The sequence below is a fragment of the Gorilla gorilla genome, chromosome 17 (assembly GCF_029281585.2).
Source record: "Gorilla gorilla gorilla isolate KB3781 chromosome 17, NHGRI_mGorGor1-v2.1_pri, whole genome shotgun sequence".
Classification (NCBI taxonomy): domain Eukaryota; kingdom Metazoa; phylum Chordata; class Mammalia; order Primates; family Hominidae; genus Gorilla; species Gorilla gorilla.
The window spans coordinates 36,743,748-36,765,278 of NC_073241.2; the positions used below are offsets into that span (position 1 = coordinate 36,743,748).

General features: G+C 44.6%; 1 protein-coding gene across 24 annotated transcripts in view; it reads right to left on the minus strand.

Moving 5' to 3' along the window:
- Positions 1 to 21,531, minus strand: part of LDLRAD4 (low density lipoprotein receptor class A domain containing 4) — a 434,322-nt gene that overhangs the window by 125,417 nt on the left and 287,374 nt on the right. Inside the window, exon 1 of one of the 24 annotated variants that reach the window (XM_055368389.2) lies at positions 13,530 to 20,714. The exons of the other annotated variants lie outside the window; for them this stretch is intronic. The gene's annotated coding sequence lies outside the window, so the exon portion shown is untranslated. Of the gene's footprint in view, positions 1 to 13,529; positions 20,715 to 21,531 lie in introns of those variants that run through there. 24 annotated transcript variants of the gene reach the window in all.

Here is a 21,531-nt window from a genome sequence, read left to right on the forward strand (position 1 = left end):
TTACAGGGAACCTGCACCAGGACATGAGGTTCCAGCCCAGTCAGCATCACCGCCCAACGTTCTCTGCCAACGGCAGCTGCAAATGACAGGGGTGCTTTTCATCCTGCAGCACAAACATAACAGTCCCATGCATTCTATACACCCATCCAGATCATCTATATTCATGACACAGACAGTAACCAGAAAAGAGGCCAGGACACCACTCAGGAAAGGAAGTGAGGGAAGGAGGAAGGGAGGAAAAGAAGGGGAAGAGAGGAGGAGAGGAGGGTAGGACCTTGGACCAGCACTCAGAAGCCTTAGTTCACACCGTGTCTGCCGTTTCTCAGCCTTACATCCCTAAGCAAATCTCCCGTCCTCTTTGAGGCCCAGCTCACCCACATATAAATGGAAAAACACCTTCGAGGATGCGATAAAGATGAAACGATGACACATGGCAAGTGCTTTCTACATTATAGAGTACATCATTGTAGAACTGACATTTTATTTTTGCTCTGACTAGGATCAAATCACACCAAAAATAACCTCACAAGAGTAACACAGAAATGGTAGTTAATGCTCAAGCAAGACAATGGAGAAAATGTTGTCCATTATTTAAAAAGTATGGCTCAATCACAAGTGATCTCATGATACAGAAAATGCAAAAATGTGAGAGACTTTTTAATTGCTTTTTTATACTTCTGGCTTTGTTTTTGGAGCTAACTTCATTTCCCCTCTTACAGACACATCTCTTTTTCTCTTCTCACACATTTAAAGCTGTTCAGAGTGCATTATATGTTTTCCAATATTATAAAAATCCCTTCCACACACTTTATGACATGCCCCAGCTTATCCGGGGATATTTTTCCCACCACATGCAGTGCAAGGAGTCACTCCAGGCTCATTGACAAGAGGAGGGCCTAGTAGGCTCCTGCGGAAATCCTGAAGGCTCAGGAGATGCTGTCCATCTAACTTGCGAAGGGAAATGAAAACGCACAGAGGATATATCCCATATCCATCCTATGGGAGTGTTTGCTTATAACAGTGCCATAAAATTCCCACAGGAAATTAGCTCCCTTCCCCCCAAAATAAAATATAATAAAATTCCCAAATCGCGACTGAGTCCATGAGATTTCAAGCATGATTAATACCTAAAAAGTATTCTGAAATAGAAAAAGCTGCTCTAAATCTGCATGCAGAGAGAAACCTCACATAGACACACAGGAGGGGGCAAGATATCCTTTGGAGAAGAGTGATAAAGGGGGTGGTGAGGCCCTGCTGGGGTACATGGCCCAGGGTACAGGTGGGAGAAGAACCGTTCCTCCTGGTCATTCCGCCCCCTAGAGTGGGCACAGCTAGCACGTCTCATAGTCTGCTAAGTAAGGGCTTTAGTTTTCCACTTACAGGTGCCACTCTCCCTGGGACCCAGGCGCAGGCAAGCGGGAGTTCTGGTTCCCACCCAGCTCTGCTCTCCTGCTCATGTTCTGCTTCCAGGGCCTCCTCAAGCCCAGTGAGGCTGGGCCTTTTGTGGGTCACCCCAGCAGATGCCAAGACCTTCCTAGACACAACACAGATTTGAAACAGGATTTCAGCCCCCTGAAGCATGCCCATCAACTTCCAGTGACATTGGTCAGATTTCTGCAAAACGAATGAAGTTTATGGGAATGCCCACGTTTTCCTGGAGATCCTGACTGGTAGTTCTCCAGGTGTCCAGGATGGCCAGGATCTGGAAGCAGCTCTGTGGTCTGAAAGGCAGAGGTTGACTTTAGCGTGTTTAAATGTGAGATTTGCAGAATGGACTCAGGGCGTGGGGATGATGCTCACTGTGTGCCAGGTGCTGGTCTATGCTCTTCGTTCTCCCAGAAAAACAGAGAGCTTAAGGTCAGTGTCTCTATTTTACAAATAGGGACACCCAAGCTCTTGGACATTAAGTCATTTGCTGAAGGTCAAAATAATCATATGTGGGAGAGTCAGGGCTCAACACACAGGTCTGCCAGCTCCCACACCACTCCCACTTCATCACAAAGCACCGTATCCAGATGAATTTAGTCCTTGCACCTAGACCTGAGTACACGTGTGTCTGTGCCTGCCCGCAAGCACGCACACATCCATGCAAAGGCGCACGCACACTCCCAAACCAATTGCAGGGATTGTAATTAAGCTCTTCTAACACTCAGGCACAGTGAAGATATAAGCAGCTTTAACTAGGGCAGCCTTAATTTAGAACTGGGGCGAGATGGAGAGTGACACACGCCAACTTAGTTGGCATTTTAATTCTTTTTAAGATCAAGAAGATCAAGTCACTCTTAAAGCTTCAGAAGCTCAGGATAAAATCGTAGGCTTAGTTCTGATGTGGAGAAAAACGCAAGGCTTCCATTCTGGGGACCCTGCATGAAGCCACATCTCCTTTGCAGGGAGCTGAAATACGCACGGTTCATTCCATGTGATCTGGTTGTCTCGGCTTTTGCTGGAATGAGCAGGTTTTGGAGCAAAGATAGGTGAAAGTGATGTTTAGTGAGCTATTCATAATAAATGGTTATTGTTTGAAGCCACTGAGCTTGGGAGTGGTTTGTTACACGGCGTTACTGAGGCACTACCTAACTGATACAGACAGTAACTTTCCTTCTTAGTAATAAGGTGACCAGGTAACTTAGGGCCTTCCTTCAAACTCTGTTCCCAGATACAGACTAACCACTCTGCTTAAATTTTTTTTCAAAGCCCCAGGTGAAGATATTTGATCTACTCAACTAACTTCATTTTATTAAGCATAAAAAACCTGCATTTTTCTTTAGAAAAAATTAAACAGGTGTAACAGAATGTGTAATTTTAAGTTTCGAAGCAAGCATCAAGATACAATCAATATAACACATCAAAGTGAGGGTGCTGATAACGTGTGTTTTTTCAAAGTAAAGTGTAAAATAAAAACCAACCCAAGACCCTTTGGTTCTTCTCTACCATGCAGCAGGGCCCGGTCCTGATTCAGAAGGGGCTTACCTGGTGCTCTGAGGCTCCTCTCAGTTACAAGGGAAGTCGGGGGTCCCGACCTGGAAGACCGAGGTGCTGACAGCCAAAGATGCCTTTGTGAAGAGAAGCTCTTCTGAGGCATCTGTGCCAAGGATCACGCTAGGACCCCTCTCCAGGGACAGAGTGAATGGTCCCTCTCCTGTGCCCAGGCCAAGGCAGAGAGAGGTTCACCAGCCAAAAAACTCCTAACAAGGCAGGGAGGCTCATGGATTGTGGCCTGATCCTCACCCAGGAATGATAGAGACCCAGAGAGATGGGCTGTCTCCCGCTGCAAAGGGTGGGGCTGGGACCACCTTAACCTTAGAGTCAGCCACAGCAAAAGGTTCTTGTCACCAGGGAGAGCCCACTGGGGTCGGTCCAAATCCTTCCCAAATGGCCCACCTGGAAAGGAAAAGGGGTCCCCATAGAAAAGGTCTGTGGCAGACATCATCCAGATACCAGGGGGAGTGGCCAGGGAGGCAAGCGCATGGCACACAGCAAGGAAATGCGGAGACGCTCTGGCCAGTGGCTCTGAAGAGCCCAGGAGACTATGTTCCACCACAGCCCAGCAGACTTCAACAATCCAGCAGCTCAGAACAATACCGAGCCGTCAGCCTGGGTCAGGCTCTCCTGAGGCTGGGATCAAGGCGGGCTGCACTCTCATCCCAGGCCTGGGGTCCTCTTCAGCATTCGCCTGTACCGTCAGCAGAATTCAGTCCCTTGCTATTGCAGGGCTGGGGTGGCTGTTTCCTTGCCATGTGGCCCACTCCCCTCCCAACAGTGTGGCTCATTTCTTCATGGCCAGCAGGAGGGTGTCTGAGACTGCTGCATGTCCCCCCTAAAGACTCACCTGATTAGACCAGGCCCACCCAGGACAATCTCCATTCTCATGCATTGATCGGGGATGTCAATTACATCTACCAAATCCCTTCACCTAAGTCACTGAATTTGCCCTAATGTGAGGACACCCATCTGACCCGACCCAGGAAAGGAGACCACCCAGGGTGTACACATCTTGGGGTGGGGGTCTTGGGGATGGTCTCAGAGTCTGCCTCGCACACAGTGGGGGCACCAAGAGGAGACTGCTGTGGACACTGGGACCCCCACGGGCACAGGCTATCTAGAATGTTGCCGGGGGCACAGCGTTCCTGCTCCTGGGCAGCTGGATCTGGGCTAAAGGACAGAGCCGGGAAGGTGGGGATGTGAGGCTGGAATGACAGGTGGGCGCATCCACTCTCAGCACCTCGTAAATGCATCAAACGCACCTTTACAAACTTCGTACATACATTTAAGATAACACTATCAAATATTCGCAAAAAGCTGACAATGAATTTCTGACTAAAATCCCCCCCAAGCCCCAAAACACCCTAGGATTTACTGCTGGGTTTTTAAGTGTTAGGTTCATTTAAAAGAGTAGAAAACACATTCGGCTTAGACAAAAAAGACAGAGCTAAACATTCCAGATATGGCTTTTGTGTCTGATGCCATATCATTCTAGTCCTTTTTTTGTAGCATGTAAGCTTCTACCTGGATGACACAGGACAAAGACTGTTGAGGATTTCAAGCAGGTGCCATGTTCCCAGACATGAAGCCCAGCAAGTCAGTCACATCTCTGAAAACAGATCACATTTGCAGTTTAAACAAACAAACAACCCCTTAGGACCACTCAGCGCAGATATGAGATATGCAGACTAGCCCTTCCAAGGACTTGCAGGGGAAAGATATGTAAAAGGCATGCTCTTAAGCAACATTATACGATGAGGGTACAGTGTAATGCTACACAAATGTTAAAAAAACAAAAAACAAAAAAAGGTCTGTTGTAGGAGATTTTCTAGAATCATGTATAATGTTCCACTTTCAAGGGTCTGCCTGGATAGCAGGAGGAGAGGTCCTTTGGTTCTAGAAAACAGCAAGGCTACAGGCTAATAGAGAATTATGCAGCTTGTCCAGAGAGCAAGAAGTCAGCCTGGCCAGCCACTGCTAAAAAGCAAGGCAATGGAATGCCACAGCATTTATCACCTTAAACAAAAGAAACAGATGGGAAATATTTTCCAGTTTTCAAAATACTGCTTTAGGGGAAAAAATGATATAAACAAACATGATCAACAAGTAGCATTTGTTAACTAAGAGCTTCACGTGAATTACTTCACCATAACCCTGCAAAGTAAGCACTAGTGTCCTTAGCCCACCTGCAGACAGGAGACCAGGGCACTGCACGTTCAGCCACTTGCCATGGAGACAAAACCAAGTGTTGGAGCTGATTACTCACCAGCCTTAGAGAAAACAGAGATGGCTACTAGATTTCAAATTACAGTGCCAGTAATGTCTATTACTCTTTTTATAATTTCCTTATTTTTCCATATATCTCATTCTCATCTTACAAGAGTGCCCATATTTAAGATAATTTTTGTATGCCAAAATAGAGCAGGTCAGCAACATGGCTGAGAGAAAGCTCAGATGACTCCTCATCACGTGCTCATGGAACAGACCCCGTGACAACTTCAGTTTCCAAATCAAATGCAGCAACTGCTCCCTTCTTCCTCCTCACGCCACTCATATCACAAAAGAGAGCAATGACAGAGGATGACTGTCATCTTGTGGGTTTGTACCACCTCCCAAGTTATTCCACTGGCAATCCATCCAGCACAGGTACTCAGAGAGGACATTAATAAGGCAATCTGTCATACTTTCAACTCTCCTGGTTTGTTTTGCTCTATCCCATCTCTAATGAGAGCAAGTGCAAAAGCTCCTAATGACTCCAGATCTTCCACAACAGGCTGATTTTTACACCTGTAGCAAATCACAAAATAGTCTAATCACGTAAATATGCTTAACAAGAAGGTAATTAATCTTCTCAACCAAATTTTGCAAACAAATATTCATGGTTAAGACACAGAACAATTCCCAAGTGTGCAGGTCCTCATAGCTTGTAAAGCCAGGCTGCACGAGTGCCAGCGATCAAGAGTCGGTTGGGTCAGCCTCTCCCAAACTACCCTTCATGGGACATATGTGTTCTGCAAGCTGCTAATGGGTCTTTTTCTAAAAACAAAAAGGACTCCAAGGCTACAACAGTAGGGAGACTGACTCATTAAGCAAAGTCTAACGGGCTTTCTGACTCTGCAAGGCATTCACTAGGCTACCTCCACTGGCGAGTCTTCAGGAAGACGAATTCCAGTGGCCTGTCCAAGAGGTGCCGAGGGTGGGGACGTATTCTCCAACAGCAACATCCCTTGCATTCTCTGAAAAAGACTTTCCTGTCCTGTCTTCTTAATCTCATGTGAATGTGAGGGCATTTTTTTTTTTCAGACAGAGTCTCGCTCTGATGCCCAGGCTGAAGTGCAGTGGCACAATTAGGGCTCACTGCAGCCCCTAACTCTCAGGCTCAGGTGATCCTCCTGCCTCAGCCTCCTGAGTAGGTAGGATCACAGGCACCTGCCACCATGCCCAGCTAATTTTTTAATTTTTAGTAGAGACGAGGTCTCCCTATGTTGCCCAGGCTTGTCTTGAACTCCTGGGCTCAAGAGACCCTCCCATCTTGGCCTCCCAAAGTGCTGGAATGATAGGTGTGAGACACTGTTCCCAGCCTGCGGGTATTTTTAAGTTGTTCCCTCTGAGTCTCGCATCCTAAAGAACAGCTGCCCCGAGCACTTCCTATGTGGATATTCCAGGCAGCTGGGCCGTGTACACGATGTCCTCCCGCTCTGTCTGAATATGTCACTTCCTATGTCAAGAGACATCTATTAATGTCTCAGCAAACAGAGCACTAAAGATATGTAAAGTACAATTTAGGAAGAATCACCCTAGAGCCTAGGGTGATGGTTATTCTATACCCCACTGCTACTATTCAAGGTTCTCCCTCCTCTCGATCAGAGGATGCCAACAGGGCCAACTTTCAGGGGAAGCTGAAGACAGGCTTTAGGAGACTTGGGAAGCTGCCTCCAACTAAACGGTGAAAATTCGACTCATCCCCATGAATTCTTCTGAAGAATTACCAGCAACATTTCATTGCCCAATCCCCTAACAAGTGTGTGATAAAAAAGAACTGGCAAATTATAGGGTCTATAAAGGATTCTCATGGTTGAGAAAATTCCTTGTTCTCAAGGGCACACACAGGTCTACCCTCTTTTTCATGTGTATTCATTACCTAAATGCACCTGTAGCTAGTGCATATTTTACATAGCAAATTCCAAATATGTCTTAAACTTTAAGCTTTTGTACTTAACAGCATAGACTTGAGGCAACAGGACTTAGTTACAAAATATCCTCAGAAAATTTGAAGCTCATGAAAATGAAAAATCAATATGAGCTGGTAAACCGGCACTTTTGGGGTATTTACCTGAGATAACATGAGGTATGGTGGAAAATTTCATTTCTACTTTTTTGTTTTTTAGAGACACAGTCTCTCTCTGTCACCCAGGCTGGAATGCAGTGGTGTGATTTCGGCTCACTGCAACCTCCACCTCCTGGGTTTAAGCAATTCTCCTGCCTTGGCCTCCCGAGTAGCTGAGACTACAGGTGCATGCCACCACACCCTGCTAATTTTTTTGCACTTTCTTAATAGGGCCGGGGTTTCACCATGTTGCCCAGGCTGGTCTCGAACTCCTGAGCTTAGGCAATCTGCCTGCCTCGGCCTTCCAAAATGCTAGGATTACAGGCATGAGTCACTGTGCCTGGCCCATTTCTGCTAACCTTTGGAAGTTGTCAAGTCTTTTTAGAAAAGGTAAGCATCCCCTTGAGGAAATCAATGAAAAGAAGGGAAACCCAAGGCAGACAGGGAAAGAGCTGACCCCAGCTCCCAGGCTCCCTCCAGAACACCAGGGAGAGCCACGTAGGTTGATGCCACATGTTTCTGGAACTAGAAGGATGGTGAGTTTCATGTCTGGCAACAGTGAGTGAGATCCCCAGAGCAACCGTCTGCTGGAAACAACTAAAGCGCTGGATAAAGTAATCTTTAAAATGACAGTAAGAAAAAGTAAGCAATACTTGGAGCCCATGAGCTAAGGAAAGCAGGAACTTAGAGAGTTCATTCAGCACTCAAGGTTTCCACTTCGAAAGTATTTGCCAAAGCAATGAATTTGAGCTTCCATTTTAATGCAGTCTTGCATCTAGCAGATGGGAGACAAAGCCTAGGGCATTTCCACTGCGGGGCTCCCACAACGAACACTGCTGCTGAAGAAAGCTGAGTCTTCACAAAATTATATCCTCCGTAGAATGGTGAACTAGGAATAAATCCATCCCCGAGACCCTTCCTACCCTAGCGGCCTGCAAAGAAAATGACTAGTCTTGAGAGGATGGGAACAACTATCTCCACCCATGAGAATGTGTAACCATAAGTCTGCCCATAAGGAGGTTTATAAACTAAAATCATACTCTCTGAGTGAGTCAAAAACACCGAAGCCAGTAATAGAAAATAGTCAAAGCTAGGGATGTTTCCAAGACATCTGGTGGGTATAAACTCATGGACCCCCTGGAGAAACCCACCTTCAACCTAGGCCAAGAGTTTCCACAGATGTACTTCTAAGAATTATAAGCTCACTTAAAAAAAAAAAATCACAAAACAAACAAGAAACAAAGCACCATGAGTGAGATCCAGCATAAACACAGGAAGTTTAATGAGACTTGCAAAGACTTCAGATGTGGGAAATACCAGATAGAGTGGGTAAAATTAAGTATGTTTAATAGCGTAAAAAGAAAAGAAGACGTTGGAAACTTTGTATAAGGAGAAAGACGACTTTTTAAAATGACAATCCCATTTGAAAAGAACAGATACAACTTCTGGAATGAAGAATATAATACAAGAAACACAAACCTACTGAATGGGTCTAATAACACGAGACACAGCTGAGGAGTGAACTAATGACTGTAGGAAGTTACCCAGAATGTAAAAGCAGAGAGATGGGAAATACAGAAGAGAGAGAAGGAGTGCAGAGGACAGAGTGGGAAGGTCTAACCCACAACTCATCACAAGAGGAGGACAACGAGACCAAGGCGGAGGCAATGTTTGAGGAGATCTTGAAAATCTGCAAGTTTTCCAGAGCTGCTGAAAGACACCAATCCACAGACTAGGAATCTCACAAAATAACAAACAGGACAAAAAGAAAAGAAAAGAAAGTCATGGCCGGGCGCGGTGGCTCACGCCTGTAATCCCAGCACTTTGGGAGGCCAAGGCGGGCAGATCACGAGGTCAAGAGATCGAGACCATCCTGGCTAACACGGCGAAACCCCATCTCTACCAAAAATATAAAAAATTAGCCAGGCATGGTGGCGGGCGCCTGTAGTCCCAGCTACTAGGGAGGCTGAGGCAGGAGAATGGCATGAGCCCAGGAGGCAGAGCTTGCAGTGAGCTGAGGTCGCACCACTGCACTCCAGCCTGGGCGACAGAGCGAGACTCCATCTCAAAAACAAACAAAAAAAAAGAAAGTCATGTCCAGACATATTATAAGAACAGAATGTCATATAAAGACCTAGAGGTAGCTAGAGCGAAATATTCTCCCACCTGTGGGGCTTCAACAACTGCAAACTGCACTCCTTCCAGGGACCCCACGTGTGTCTCCAGGACCACACTGCTTGTGTGGAAGCCAGGCATCCACGGGCCACCCTCCCTGAACACAGTGACTGCACCTTACAGGTGGCCACCAGAGACATTCAGACATCTAAGGAAGCCTCACCAGCAGACTTCATAACCCATGGGCAACCAGGAAGCTCTTTCCAAAACGGAGCTACCTCTGGTTCCTCAGGACCTTGTGGAGGGAAAACCACATCATTACTCATGTGTATCGTGCAGGCAGTTATCCCACACGGGGAGTCATCCAGTTAGAGAAAGAAGATATGTCTGTGTAAGGGAAGTGGAAGATGATAGGAACATTCTTCTGCTGGAACTGGGTAGTGGGGACATAAGTATCCACTGGAATTGATGATTCTTAATACCTCACACATAGGTTATACATATTTGCTGATATCGACTCAATATTTAATAAGCCATTTTTAAAAGAGATGCCAGGCCAGGTGCAGTGGCTCATGTCTGTAATCCTGGCACTTTGGGAGGCCAAGGAGGGAGGAAGGCTTGAGTCCAGGAGTTCAAGGCCAACCTAGGCAACACAGCCAGACTCTGTCTCTGCAGAAAAATCAAACAATTAGCCAGGTGTGGCAGCATGTGCCTGTAGTCCCAGATATTCGAGAAGCTGAGGCGGAAAGATCACTTGAGGTTAGGAGTTCGAGGCTGCAGTGATCTGGGATTGTGCCACTGCACTCCAGCCTGGGGAACAGAGCAAGACCCTGTCTCAAAATAAGTACAGGAACAAAATGAAATGAAGGGATGCCAGCTACCTAAGGAACACAGGCTGATATAAGGCCACTCTCCTTCAAAGAAGGTGCCATCAGGAAGCATCGTGAAAGGCTTCTTCTCCAAATGAATCGCCATTATCCAGGGTAACAAACCTAAACACCTTTATATGACCTTATGCAGAATTTATAAAACTTTTTAGGATTGAAATACACTGATGCTCTCAGACGCTGATCCCTGAATCAAAAATAGTGTCCACTTGAAGTGCCGCTCTGTTGGTTTTTAGAAATAAACGAAATTTCAAATGCCACCCTAGCAATAAAGAGCCACACGAGGTACACACATTTGTGAAGGAGGGGCTACCAGAGTCCTCAGGTCTCTCCACAGCACACCCTCCCTGACGGCCTCAGAGGCACAGGTGTCCCCTGGATCTGCACTGTGCCACCAAGGTGACATCTGAACAAATACAGGTGTGTGTTGGCTGCACAGGGCTAGAAATTCCTGTAAGGCACGAGGGCTCCTCTAGGACATCCGGAAGAGATCGTTCATGGCTTCACTGCTGCTGTAAAGGTTCAACCTCATTCGAAGTTTGTTACTGTCACTTGTATTTGCAACACCCTCACTTTTTCTACATTCAATTTTGGGTGTAGGGAAGAGGGGGATATGTAAATAAAACCTTGATATGGTCCAAAGACCTACAGTTCTTTTTTCTCACACATGGACACTTTTAGGAACCAAAACATTTCAGCTTAGGCCGAGTGCAATGGCTCAGGCCTGTAATCCCAGTGCTTTGGGAGGCCAAGGTCGGTGGATCACTTGAGGCCAGGAGTTCAAGACCAGTCTGAGCAACATGGTAAGGTCCCGTCTCTACAAAAAAAATTTTTTAATTAGCCAAGCATGGTGGCATGTGCCTGTAGTTGCAGCTACTTGGGAAGCTGAGGTGGGAGGATCCCTTGAGCCCAGGAATTCAAAGCTGCAGTCAGCTATAATTGTGGCACTCCAGGCTGCACTCCAGCGTGGGCGACAAAGAAAGACACTGACTCAAAACAAAATGAAACGAAACAAAACAAAACAAAAAATTTCAGGTTGCTTAAGAAATTCCCCATAAAATGCAAATAAATACCTCAAGCACTAGTGATTGTAATATAATTTAGAAATGTTTCAGCTCTCCAAATCTTGTGTCATTGTCTGACTTATTTATTAGGTCCTTAAAAAGGTAAAATAAAGAACCGTTGTTAAATGATGAAACATAAACATGTGAATTTGTAAGTCTACTGAGATTCCTTCAAGAGGTTGGCAAAACAGGAGGAACCTTTCACCAGTGCTATACATCTGATCAATCACTTGCATTACATGACAATTTAGCATTTGCTCATCTGTGTTGGTGTCTATGTGCTGTAGTTTTAGTTTTTGTTTTTTAAGACAACTGTCCTATAACCATAAGCCATCTAGGACAACCTGGCTTCAAAGTTACATTCAAAGTGACATGCAAGAACCACCACCACTCCTTGTTTGTCTCCTGTTCTTTGCTGTACATTTGGAAGCTTTTCAAAAAGCAAAGTCAGAAATACTCATCCTTCCTTCCCTCATGCCTACAGGCAGCTCACCAAGGATTTTGGTTTCTTTAAAACCAATGTAATAACAGACGCAGGCAGAAGAAAGAATGCACGCCAGTGTTGTGCACAAGGAAGGCTTGTTCGGGAGACGAACAGAACCCAAGCCTATCGAGACCATATGCTCCACCGCTTACATTTGTCTTCTCTAAAGGCTGACCCTTTAACAGTTATGTAATTCAGTTACTTCATAACCATTTAAATATAGCAAAATGTCCACAAAGAAAAAAAGTTGCCCACCCACCTAAATACCTTCCATGCTTTGCCCACAGTGGTAATGTGGCAAGAAGTGAAGGAGACGAGGGGGTGGGGGGTGGGCAAACATGCCTTTCAGTGAAAGCATGGAGAGATGTTACAGTCCAGGGCTTGAAAGAGCCTCTGTCAATGGCTCGCTCACCTACAAATAGTGGAAGGTGGGTTTGAGCAGAGACGTTGAACCTACAACTCTCACCTGCGCACCAGGATGTTTGCAGAGGCTGGGCAGCAACACCAGCCTGGGTTTCACCAGGGCTTCTGCATGAGCTTAGCTCATCAAGCTGCATTGCATTAAGCCTGTGATCCTGGGATTAGCTCAGAGACACAGCTGTCCAAGGTGGAAGTTACAAGACCAAGCGAACCCACGGCTTCTTTAAATAAATATACACATAGACACAAATATGGAATTTAAATAGTCTTAAGACAGTGTTAACAAGTAGCCCCCAGAGAGGGATACTACGGCCTATGATGTCAGCCTTTCCCATTACCTCGTCTGTCTCTATTTGGCCCTAGAATCCTGGCTCACCTGTCAGCGAGGCCCACCTGACTCAGATATCCATGGTCAATTATACCAGAATGGGTTATTTAACTCTTAGCTTTATAAATGGAGGAAGGAAGCTTTATAAATGGAATCGATATCTGTTGTATATTTATTATATGCTAGACACTGTGCTAGGTGATTTATTTGTATTCATCTAATTCCCACAGTAATTATGTGAAATTGGTTTATTATCTCATTGTAGAGAGGAGGAAACTGAGGTTTAAAGAAACGGTTTACTCTTCCAAGGTCACAGTTCACAGAGAGAGTCAGGATACAACCCAGGACTTCAGCCCTCCACGAGTTATTATGGATTCTTTGAAAATGGGTGGGCCCCTATGATGGAATGAGACCTATATACAGTTTACTAGAAGTTAGTACAAGAGTTAACATATACGACAAAGTACACATGAAATACAACAACAACAATCTCCAATCTCTCCAACTTCCTGGCAAGAGGCAAAAGTCTGTTGGGACTGTATGGATCATCCTTTCTCCAGCACCCCAGTTCCCTGAATTGATCCACAATGGTGTGCTATGGCCCTTCTAGCTGAAAAAGCCTATATTACTTTCTGCTGAAAATTCTCAGGATGTCTCTCTGAATTTCTCCAAGTTCTGACTTTGAATCAGAGTCTTCATCAACAAGATCTCTAAATACTTTTAAATGTTTCAAGCTTAAAAAGACAGGCTAATTGTGCCAGGGTAGGACCCACCTTATACACTTTTACCTTGGCCTGACAGGTGTTCCATGAGTAACCTCTAACATGCTCTCATGAAATCAAAGCCCAACATAGGTCCAAGGCTTGGGGCCCTGGTGATTTGAACATAGCAAGAAAATTCAGCATAAGCTCTGAAAGCTCACAATAAACGGAGACTGATGAAGACGATGAAGGTGGAAGCCTGTGAGGACCTGTCCGCTCCTAAATATCTGAGGATCCAGCTCCCCACGGGATCCCCAAGAAGAAGATCTGAAGCTCCTGAAGTTTGCATTTTCCCTAACAAAAGAAGGGAAAAAAACATGTAATTTAATAACTTCTTAACTATATAAGTATGGCCAAAAAATGTCCATGGAGACACAAAGTTGCCCACCCACAAAAACATCTTGTGTTTAGCCCACAGTGGTAACACGGAAAATGTGACTTGCTTACTGATCTCCAAATGTGTTCTGAAGCAGCAGACAGCTCAGATTACAGAAACCGTTACTAGGCTGTCTGTAAGCCTGGAGGCAGGAAGGGTGCAGAGTGTATTACAGTGAGGGCTGGCCAGGCTCTGTCACCTGTCAGGGCAGCTCTGTGACCCCGGGGCAAGTGCCACCCAGAACAAAGCAAACTGCAATGTAGGGCAGGCTGGATGACATGATCATCAGACTGTGCACATTTATGGAGCTTATGTAATGTGCAAGACCCTGTTCTGGTGCTGGCCCTCTGGGCAGCTTAGACCCTTATTCGTTTAAAGGAACTGCTGCTGAGCAACTAGCATCTGTGGCCAAACTTGATCCACTGCACTATCATTTGATAATTCAGAGACAGTCTCTGAAGTCCAAAAGGCAATGAGAGAAGACAGGATAGGGTAACGTATAAAATAAGCCAAAAAAATTTACTCTTCAGTGCAAGTAATCTCCACTGCCAAATTTATTTTCAAGCAAAATGTGAAATCCCAACATATTACAGCCAACTGGAATTTGACCAGTAATACCCAGGACAGTATCGGAACCTAGTTATCCCAAAAATATAGGTGTACATTTTAAAGTTAAACATAAATGCAGTTAGAGTTAGAGGAGGGAGGAGGCAGAATACCTGGAAAAATCAATCTCTAATTTTCTCAAATTAAATGCAGTAGTCATTAGTTCTCTAAAGCTCAAGGAAGAATTGATCAAGTCCATTTAACCTAGGAACTATGAACTACATAAAATTACTCAATGAATCTAAGGAAGTAAGAATCCAGAATGTGAACATCAAAAGCAGCAAAACTATTAGGAACATAATATATGTCCAAAAGCATTAAGGTTTGAAAAGAACTCAACACCCACATTGTAAGCACACAACCTTTTCCACTCCAGGAGCTCATGGCGAGCACCTCACAAAACCACAAGGGACGTTCCTGTTTTGAGATTATTTTCTTACAAAGTTGTCCCCAAAGGAAAGGAGGCCACAGACGACTGAGTGACTATAGTTATGTAGGGTTTTAGGAAGATCATTCCTATATCATGACTCTGGTGGAGATTTATTTCAGTCAGGTACTTCATGCCACAGCAGATGTGTGGCTGAGGGGTTAAAATAATGGCGTAGCTAAAATATGGCCACATTTTCTTACTCAGCCTATATCTACCCTGTAGGCCCAGCATGAGACACAACCATGAAAAGGAACAGGAAGCAAATTACATTTAAAAACAAAACACAATATTTTGCCTTCCAACCTGATTTAGATAAACTGAGCAACGCAAGCGCTCCTTGTTAGAAACTTAATTTCTATGCATAAAGAAATGTCGACTACATACATCAGCTGTCACGGTACATACATCCCAGATGTTGTACATCTTTCTGGTCCCCAGAACATGCCCCATGCCAGTGACGTTAAAAATACATTTCTTGTGTGTTTCCTCATATAGTCTGATTTGGGGGCATTAAGCTGAGCAAACAGAGAGGAGGCCAAGGTCTTCTCTTTGTTTTAGGTCCGGGGATTTTTATTCCTGAGAGCCAACGTTTCTTGGCCCAGCACGCCCAAGGGAGAACCAATGCTGGGGCTGTTCCGGCACCTGTACCCATGCCCTCGCCTTTCCGACTGAGGGGCCAGAAACAATCACTGTCTTTCTCATCCCTGTCCATTCAAGTCAGTCCTTGAGGGAAATTTCTACCTATCAGAAAAAGATTACAGAATTCATGTCATATATTTCCTTTCTTTACCCATAATTTTCGAAGAATATGCCCATTTTCTATTAATAGTACACTGATAACCTGTGTGATTATTTATTTATTTTGAGATGGAGTCTCACTCTGTCACCCAGGCTGGAGTGCAGTGGCACGATCTCAGCTCACTGCAACCTCCTCCTCCCGGCTTTGAGCAATTCTCCTGCCTCAGCCTCCTGAGTAGCTGGGATTACAGGTGTGCGAGACCATGCCCGGCTAATTTTTGTATTTTTAGTAGAGATGGCTGGTCTTGAACGCCTGACCTCATGATCCGCCCGCCTCAGCCTCCCAAAGTGCTGGGATTACAGGAGTGAGCCACTGTGCCCGGCCCTGTGTGATTCTTTTTGAGCACATTTTGCCTTCCCTTTTCAGAAACAGGATCTAAAGCTCAGTGGACGGAGGCCTTCTGAGCAGGTGCAGTTTTCTCCTCTTCCTTCTGCAGGCTGCACTTGGGCCGCTCCTCACAGATCCTGTGTGTGAGAACATGAGTTCCATGACTTCTATGGGTGAACTAATCCAGGCTTGAAGAATGTTGCTCCCAGAAATCACTGCCGTTTTCCTAACTTACATGTATTAGCTTTTCTTTGGAAGATCTGAATTTAATTCCATTTTTTTCCAAGCAGATAAAAAGATCACTTGAGCACCATCTCCACTATCTTCCTGTTTTGTTTTATTTTGAAGTTTCCCTCTCACTCCTCACCCCAGCCACATTAATCCTCTCCATGCTTTCAGCCGTATCTCCCTCTGGCCCAGGCAGTGCCTCTCTGCTCCCATACTCTGCCGTGGAGACAGACAGTCCATCACCAGCCCTGGCTGGGAAACTTAACAGGTGTTGACACTGTCATTCTGCACCAGGAAGGCCAACCCAACTGACTTTGCCTTTCCTCATATTTTCAAAGATGATTTTTTTATTTCAATACTTTTGGGGTACAAGTGGTTTTAATCACATGGGTGGGTTCTATAGTCATGAATCCTGAGATTTTAGTGCACCCATCACACAAGCAGTGTACACTGTACCCAATATGTAGTCTTTTACCCCTCACCCCCTCCCAACATTCCCCCCAACTCTCCAAAGTCTATTATATCAAAGACGATTTCTAATCATATTTATGACTCTCTTTGGAACTCTCTCTAAAGGACTCCTACATCATAGAACCAAATAGTTTTAGAGCTAGAAGAGACTTTGTGAAGGTTATTCAGCCGTGTACAGAAGAGAAACTGAGGCCCCAGGAGGCTGCATGACATGCAGAAAGTCTCCAAGCTGACTCCTGGGATTTAGCTAAAATCATAGGTCCCCATTCCCACAAAAACATATTACCTCTTCCATTCTAGATCTAACCACGGAGAGGCTATCCCCACTTTACGCAGTTCAGATACAAAAACATCTCAGTTACCATGATTTAGTTAAATAACACCTGCCTCTGAACAATACGGTTCACATTTCAGTTACTGTAACACAGACATACTCGGAGATGCTGCAGATTCAGTTCCAGGCCGCCAAAATAAAGTGAATATTGCAACAAAGTGAGTCACACAGATAATTTCGGCTTCCCAGTGCATATAAAAGTTAGTTTTCCACCACACTGTAGTCTCTCTAGCGTGTGACATCATTACGTCTAAAAAAGGTACATACCTTAAATCAAAGATACTTCATTGCTAAAAAATGCTAATGATCACCTGAGCCTTCATTGTGTTGTAATCTTTTGCTGGTGGAGGGTCTTGCCTCAATGTTGATGGCTGCTGAATGATCACAGTGGTGGTTGCTGAAGGCTGGGGTAGCTGTGGCAATTTCTTAAAATAAGAAAACAATGAAGAGTGCCTCATTGATTGACTCTTCCTTTGACAAAAGATTTCTCTGTACATGCAATGCTATTTGATAGCATTTGATCCACAGCAGAACTTCTTTCAAAATTGAAGTCAATCCTCTCAAGCTCTACCAATGCTTTAACAACTAAGTTTATGAAATATTCTAATCCTTTTTTGTCATTTCAACAATATTCACAGCATTTTCACCAGGAGTAGATTTTATCTCAGAAAACCACTTACTTTGCTTATCCATAAGAAGCAACTCCTTATCCACTCAAGTTTGATCATGAGGTTGCAGCAATTCAGTCACATCTTCAGGCTCCACTTCTAATTTTAGTTCTCTTGCTATTTCTACCTTATTTGCAGTTAGTTCTTCACTGAAGTCTTAAATCCCTCAAAGTCATCCAGGAGGGGTGGAATCCAATTCTTCCAAATACCTGTTGTGTTTTTGTTGTTGTCTTTGAGACAGGGTTTTGCTTTGTTGTCAAGGCTGGAGTGCAGTGGCATGATCATGGCTGACTCCAGTCTCGACCTCCTAGGCATAATTGATCTTCCCACTTCAGCCTCCTGAGCAGCTGGCACCACAGGTGCACACCATGAAACCTGGCTGTTTTTGTTTTTGTTTTAAATTTTGTGTACAGATGATGTCTCCCTGTGCTGCCAAAGGCTAGTCTTGAACTCCTGGGCTCAGGTGATCCTCCAGCCTCAGCTTCCTAAAGTGCTGGAATTACAGGCATGAGCCACTGTGCCTGGCCGATGCTGATATTTTGACCTTCTCTCATGAGTCATGAATGTTCTTAATGGCATCTAGAATGAGGAATCCTTTTCAGAAGGTTTTCAATTTACTTTGCCCAGATCCATCAGACGGATCACTATTTATAGCAGCTATACCCTTAGGAAATTTATTTCTTAAAGAATAAGACTTAAAAGTAAAAATTGCTCTCAATCCATGGGCTACAGAGTGGATGTTGTGTTAGCAGGCATGAAAATAACATTAACCTCTCTGTAGGTCTCTATCAGAGCTCTTGGTGACCAGGTGCATTATTAATGAGCAGTAATACTTTGAAAGGAATCTTTTTTTTTCCTGAGCAGTAGGTCTCAACAGTGGGCTAAAAATACATCTATGGATCTATTTTAGATCTGCTGTCATCCAGTTTTGTTGTTCTATTTCTAGAGCACAGGCGGCACAGATTTAGCATGATTCTTTAGGACCCTAGGATTTTTGGAATGGGAAATGAGCATTGGCTGCAATTTAAAGTCTCCAGCTGCATTAGCCCCTAGTGAGAAATTTAGCCTGTCCTTTGAAGCTTTGAGGCCAGGCATTGACCTCTCCAGCTATGAAAACCCTACATGGCATCTCCTTCCAATAGAGGGCTATTCCATCTACACTGAAAATCTGTTGTTTAGTGCAGCCACCTTCATCAGTGATCTTAGCTAGAGCTTCTGGATAACCTGCTGCAACTTCTACCCCAGCACTTGCTGCTTTACCCTGCACTTTGATGGTATGTAGATGTTTTCTTTCATGGAACCTCATGAACCTACCTCTGCTAGCTTCCAACTTTTCTCCTGCAGCTTCCTCACCTCTCTCAGCCTTCATAGAATTGAAGTGAGTTAGGATCTTGCTCTGGATTAGGCTTTGTCTTAAGGGAATGTTGTGGCTGGTTTGACCTTCTATCCAGACCACTTAAACTTTCTCCATGTCAACAATGAGGCTGTTTTGCTTTCTTATCATTTGTGTGTTCACTGGAGTAGCACTTTTAATTTCTTTCAAGAACTTTTCCTTTGCAGTCATAACTTGGCTAACTGTTTGGCATGAGAGGCCTAGCTTTCAGACTACCAGGCTTTCAACCTGCCTTCCTCACTAAGTTTAATCATCTTGAACTTTTGACTTAAAGTGAGAGATGTGCAACTCTTCCTACCACTTGAACACATAGAGGCCATGGTAGGGTTATTATTTGTCCTAATTTCAATATTCTTGTGTCTTGGAGAATTAGAGGGGCCCAAGGAAAGGAAGAGAAGTGAGGGAACAGCTAGTGGAGCAGTCAGAACACACACAACACTAAGTTCACTGTCTTATATGGGTATGGTTTGTGGTGCCCCAAAACAACTACAATAGTAATATCAAAGATCACTGTATCACATATGCATGCATGTTTATAGCAGCACAATTCACAATTGCAAAGATATGGAGCCAACCTAAGTGCTCACTGACCAATGAGGGGATAAAGAAAATGTGGTAGATATACACACCATGGAATACTACTCAATCATACAAAGGAATGAAATAATGTCTTTTGCAGCAACTTGGATGGAGGCTATTGTTCCAAGTGGAGTATCTCAGGAATGAAAAACTAAGTATCATATGTTCTCACTTATAAGTGGGAGCTCAGCTATGAAGATGCAAAGGCATAAGAATGATATAATGGACTATGGGGACTTCGCAGGGAAGTTGGGAGGAGGGTAAGAGATAAAAGACTAAATATCGGGTACAGCATACACTGCTCGGGTGATGGGTGCACCCAAATTTCAGAAATCACCACTAAAGAACTTATCCATGTAACCAAAACCACCTGTTCCCCAAAAAACCTATTGAAATAAACATTTTAAAAATTAAAATTAAAAAGAATTTTAAAAAAGATCACTGTCACAGATCACCATAACATATAATAAGAAGTTGAAAATATCACAAGAATTGCCAAAATGTGGCACAGATACATGAAATGCACCCATGCTACTGAGAAGATGGCACTGAGAGACGTGCTCTGTGTGAGGTTGCCATACACTTTAAGCTTGTAAAAAACACGGTATCTGTGAAGCACAGTAAAGCGAGGTACTCCTGTATAGTCACCGTCAGCGCCGAAACTGCAGACTTCACAGCTAGCACTTCTGCCATGCAGATCACCATGCAAATGACAGATGAGTGCCATGGTCAGTGACCAAGCAGGTCACTTCTCTCAAAGTCTGTTGGCAACTGGTTACCATGCCAATTTAAAGTCACCAGCTGCATTAGCCCCTAATGAGAAATTTAGCCTGTCCTTTGAAGCTGTGAGGCCAGGCATTGACCTCTCCAGCTACGAAAATCCTACATGGCATCTTCTTCCAATAGAGGGCTATTCCATCTACAGTGAAAATCTGTTGTTTAGTGCAGCCACCTTCATCAGTGATCTTAGCTAGAGCTTCTGGATAACCTGCTGTTTTTCATGTACAGAATGCAAAGTATGTAGCTGTGTTGGTCCCTGTCACCCAGGGGTAAATGTATGTGATGTTTATAAAAACGGGTCATCAAAAGAGGAAAACCACCAACAAAGATAAAAGTGCAGCAAAGAAACAAAAAGTCCTGCTGGAAGTGAAATTCAAGCCTACCGTAAACGGAGTTATAGAAGAAACAGCTGGGGTGGGGGGAGGGGGGAGGGATGGCATTAGGAGATATACCTAATGTAAATGATGAGTTAATGGGTGCAGCACACCAACATGGCACATGTACACATATGTAACAAACCTGCACGTTATGCACATGTACCCTAGAACTTAAAGTATAATAATAAAAAAAAATAAAAGAGGAAACAGCTGCCCGCAGGTTGGTGGCCAGGCTGCAGTGAGACTCCTGTCATGCCCAGGGGAAGGTGAGCTTAGGAGGAAAGTGGCTATAAGGAACGGGACAAAGACGGCCTGGAGGAAGCAATGCCAGGAAACAAGTTCACATTAAAGAAACTCTTGGAGATGCTTTACAACGCTGAGAGCACACAGGAGAACAAGTGGGAAGTGGATCCACACTGAGGAGGGAGTGTGACAGCTCGTGCAGTGCAGGAAGGCTGCTCTGCTCACCCCACACTGCGGGTGACAGGATGAGAGGAGGTGGCACCGCTCAGACCACTTGGGATCCGTCTCACAAGAAACAGCATGCTTCCATTCTCAAGGTTGCTAGTGTTTTGTTTTTTTGTTTTTGTTTTTGTTTTTTTGAGACAGAGTCTTGCTCTGTCGCCCAGACTGGAATGCAGTGGTGCGATCTCGGCTCACTGCAAGCTCCGCCTCCTAGGTTCACGCCATTCTCCTCCCTCAGCCTCCCGAGTAGCTGGGACTACAGGTGCCTGCCACCACGCCCGGCTAATTTTTTGTATTTTTAGTAGAGATGAGTTTCACCGTGCTAGCCAG